Source organism: Varanus komodoensis, unplaced genomic scaffold (genome assembly GCF_004798865.1).
Source record: "Varanus komodoensis strain SLA01 unplaced genomic scaffold, ASM479886v1 scaffold1, whole genome shotgun sequence".
In the NCBI taxonomy this organism is placed as follows: Eukaryota; Metazoa; Chordata; class Lepidosauria; order Squamata; family Varanidae; genus Varanus; species Varanus komodoensis.
The window spans coordinates 128,653,380-128,658,411 of NW_025335268.1; positions in this window are offsets into that span (position 1 = coordinate 128,653,380).

The window sequence follows — 5,032 nt, forward strand, 5'->3', positions numbered from 1 at the left end:
ATATATATATATATATATATATATATATATATATATATATATATGCGGGAGCACATACACTTCTGATTTATTTATTTATTTAGACTTAGGGATATTTATGCCTCTTTTCAACTTCATGGTTGGCAGAGTAGCTCACAGCGAATAACACAATATTTTAAAAACATGAACAACAAAGAGAGTTCTACTAGTCTATAGCCCAGATGTGGTATTTGGATTTTGAAAACATTCTACCACATCCTTAACAATAATAACCAACAGCATACCCATAAAAACATCTGAAATTGATAAAAGTAAAAGACAACCAGCCCCAACATCATGACCTGGTGAATGAATTTTTAACCTAGTGCCTAAGCTATGCTACCCATTCTAAGAGCTTTTATACGCAAGACTTTTATTGTGCAGTCATCTTTCTTTATTCATAGTTGTTGATGCATCTTCAGATGATACAGTGACCTCCCAGTTTCACCCCTTTTTAAAGATCACTTTCTCAGTTTACTTTTAGAACAGGAAAAGGATTGTTATTTGTGAAAACTGAACAAAATGCTTATTCCTACTTGTGTGTCAGTCTATTAAGGTGGTTCCCAACGTTTTTTTTTCACTTGTGTACCCTTTGGCAGCCCTTTTCCATAAATTGTACCCTTCATATTAGCAAAATGTTTGTAATTAATATAGTTGCAGTTATTTCAAATGTATAGGTTGAAACTGTAAATAAATAGCCTCATATTGGGATTAAAAGGCAATGGAATAATAAGGTGAACAGACAATTAGTTTAAAACTTAAAATGATGACAAAGAGAAGAGACATAGAGAAGACCTGGAAGAACTTGGTCACTGAACACTGCTCATCGGACTAACAGAAGTTCGCACTTCATGTATGCTGGGACCAAAGTGACAGCATTCCAATGTTCACAAAATGAAGGGGAGTGCAAGCTGAGCCTGTGAGGGGTGCGTCGCTGAGCATGTGCACTGTAGTGGCATGTTCAAAACACATTATTTAAGGAAGGACTCCCCACCATTTCCCCAAAGGTCTGTGATTTATATTACTTAGGCAGCACATTGTACTGTTGGCCATTCTTGATCATTGCTTGACCATTCTTAATCATTCTCACCATCAGTAGGTTGCCATCGTTATCCCCATTTTACAGACAAAGAAGGCTAAGACTGATTTCTTTCAGTTGAGAGAACAGCTTGTTCTTTTCCTTAACTCCCAAGGACAGGTCAAACAATCTTAAGATGTAGGCCACTAGTCACAAGTTCTGTTCAGAATGATCAGTTTCAAAGGGATCAGAAGATAATCTTATCCAACTGCCATTGTGAGGCAGAAGCATCCCCCCCCCACCCTCCACACATGGGACTGAGCCAAGGAATTTGGATCATAATATGGCACAATTAAAATAGCTTCAAATGATTCAAGCAAGCCAGCAAGTTCCAGCACATATTACAGGGCTCGGAAAAAGCAAGCAAACTGCAACAAAACACTTCCTAGGATTCCAGGTCACTGAGTGAGAAATAATTCCTTCCTGTTCCCCAGTATAGCAAAACTAGAGGTTATCTCAATATAGATATATCTGGTATAAGATGACCCCTTGTAACATCTTGACTCTGCTTGTTGCCACACATCCACATCCCACACATTACATCTCCTTAGCAAAATTGGTAAAGGAAATATGGACATTCTGTCATTATGCTTTGGGTTTGCCTCACCCCTGAATCTACAGAAGGCTGACTGTGTGGATGAAGCTCAATTATCTGGATTCTGACAATGTGGCAACTCACACTCTAAGACTGAGTGTAGGCTGTTGTCTGACTGTGGGTTGTTGCTGGAACAAGAGTTATTATGTTGTCTGAACCCAGCTCCACTAACAGACATGGCTTGTTAACTATGAACAACCCATGGTTCACAACCCAGCAACAAACCACGAGTTCTTTTCATGGGTTGTTCATGGCTAACAAACCATGCTTTGTTAGCACAGCTGGATCCAGACAACATAACTAACATTTCATCAGCAATCCATGGTTCAACAACAACCCACATTTAATCCATAAGTGTGGGCTATTGTGTTAACTGAACCCAGTCACTGAGATGGCTTCTGGTCCCTGACACCTTAAATATCATGTTTAGTGCAGTCTTTGCATTGAAATAATCTGTGGGCTTTCAGCAGGTGTTCATCACATCAACTTGGCAGGAGGGGAGAAAACGAAATTTAATGGAAGCTTTTCTGATTAACTTTCTCCACTCATAGGTAGCCAACCTAGTGTCCTCCAGATATTCTGTGCCATAAGTAAGGTTGTGTAAGCCTGGTAAAGATGTGGAAAAACTGGGAAGGAGGAAAATAAAAACTAAGAAAAACTGCAGGTATTCCCTTGGTTGGTTGGTTGGTTGGTTGGTTGGTTGGTTTTGTGGGAAAAATGCTTTTCTCGTGAAAATTGGCTCCCCCCCCCCCCACCAACCCCTTTCCTTTCTAAATCTTTGCATTTCCAACTCTAACTTCCATCAGCTCCAGCCAGGATGGCCAAAGGCTAGGGATTATGGTAGGCCCAAACTGGAGTGTACTGAGTTGCCTATATTTCTGACTGAACCTCCAAACTGATCATGTACTGCATTTCTGTGGATCAGGCTTCTGAACTGAACTAAAGAGGCTGTTGTGAAAGGAAGAGGAATAAGGTCAGTTTAAAAAGAAAAAGCGAGAACTGTCCTTCCAGATCAAAAACTCAAAACCTCTTCTGTTCAATCCCGCTTTTCCTCCCATGGGCTGAAAAAGAACCTCTCTTCCCAATTCTGCATTTCTATTCTGCCTCAGATCATGTTTTGAAATAGCCTGACAGCTTCAACACCAGGCTAAAAATCCTTCTGTTGCCTCATGTGCCTTCAAGAATAGATTTGACTTGAGCAGTTTTGTGTATAAATATATATCTAGTCCTAATTGCAGACACACCATATGGTTTTAACACCAGGGCTCAGCGGGGGCTCTGAGAGGCAGGAAAGCCAGGATCCTGTTCCTGTCCCCCACAGAGCAATGGAAGCAGCAGTTGCTGCCAGACAAAGGGGTTTGTGTAAGAGACCCTCTGAACACAAAGGCTCTAGGTGCAGGAAGTTCACTTCAGAGCTTGTACTTTCACCACGGGTGGAAATGTGGGCAGGGCTGGGAGGTCCAATATGCTAAGGAAAGGGACAGGTGGCATACTCCATCTGGACTGCAGGTTGAAAAAATGCAAAGCTCCAGAGCCTCACCCCTTAAAACAAGCACATAAAAGATAGGTCAGAACAAAGCAAAGAGAATCTGCAATGCAACTTCCTTCCTAATACGGCTTCTTATGCTGAGTCTTACTCAGCGTCTTCAGTACAGCCCCTTTTGCCAAAGGTGCACATGAACATAATGCTCGACCTTGAACATAAAGGGAGCAGCAGGGGTGTGTGCGTGTGCACGTATGCTGGGAGGTAACCCTGACAAGCTGTTTTTGGAGCTTATGCTTAACCTCACCCATCTCTGCATCCATCTTGTATACACTGTTTATGCCACTTCAACCACATGGCTGCTGGATGCTCGCAGGAATATGCAGAGCTAGGACTCTGGACTCGGAGCAGCCTCTCCCCTGCTCACAGCCAGCATGTAGGGACCGAAATTGGCTGTCCGTGTGCTTTGCAGGACAGGAGGAGCAAGGAGGCCGCCCTCACCTCCACACTTCTGCCCTGCATTGGGTGCCATTAATTCTCCAAGCTCAGAGGGTTGCAGGCATCAGGACAGATTCCTCTTAAGTGCTCGTAGCTTGGACAAGCCCATAAAAGATGAGTCTTAGATCCGTGCATGGTGTTTTTAATCCTGAAGGGCTTAGGTTCAAAATATTCACAGCATGGTGGCCCTCACAAGACATTTCTAAGAGTCCACCAGCAATCTTCTTATTTTCAGACCCACCGAAGGAACTGAAATAGAGCTTAATGGGAAAGATCCGAGAGAGGGGGTGTGCCACAGGGGCGGGGGGTGGTGGGGAAGAGTCGCTATAAAGAAGTAGGAAGATAATGAGATTGAAAAAAGAACAAGGGAGAGATAGTAGCTGGATGAAAAGAAACTAGAAACCTTTCCTACAGAGGGTGGGGGAATGCAATAAGAATGAGAATTGATGAGGCGCAGAGAAAGGAAGAGTCCTTCCATCAGCAAGTTTGCCAGATGAAGCTGGGAGATAAATCACCAACTGGAAAGGGCCTAGGTTTCAGTGCTTGCGCTGGCTGCTTCTCTCCCTCTGTCAACTGTCTAATAGCCCAGCTTCAGGAGATAAATGGCTGCAGCTGAGTCTCAAGCTATTCCCCCCTCCCCAGTCTCTCTTTTCCTTACTCTCTTGCTGCAGAGAGAAGGGTCTGTCACTTTCTTGACTGCAAAAGTGCTGGCTGGCTGGTCCTGGGAACAGCAACATTATTCAGATTGGACAGAAGGACAACATTCAAATAAAGCATCAGAGGCTGTAATGTCTTCCGAGAATTTTATTAGGAGCATTATTATTTTTGTACAGGAGAACTGGATGCATAGCAAAAAGCAGTCACCAGATAAAAGAAGGTGATAAATGACACAGACAGGGACGGACAGTGGGATGGAGCCAGAAACCTGTGGCTGCAAATCCACTTGTTTCACACTGATGCACCAATTGCCTCTGGCATGAATTTCATTTCAAGGCTAAAATCCGTCCTGATGTGCTGAAGTAATTTTGGCTGTTGGAGCGACAGGTACGATACAGGGCTGCAAGCAATACTGGAGGCTAATTTGGGCACCACAGTTTTCTTACACAGAAAAAAGAAAATGTGTGAAGATTGCAATGGATTGCAATGGATATTAGCATTTGGTCTCCTCACATGACCAATAAATGGTTCAATGCACACACACTACATTTTTATCCTGCTTCTTCCCATAATGACTGAGAAGGTTCTCTTTCCACCCCTGGTAATTCAGGATGCCTGGAAGAATCTTTCTGTCCCAAAGGATGGATTACCAACTGGGAAATGTTCCAGGGAGTGCAGGCCAGCAGTGAGTGTGAAAGTGAGC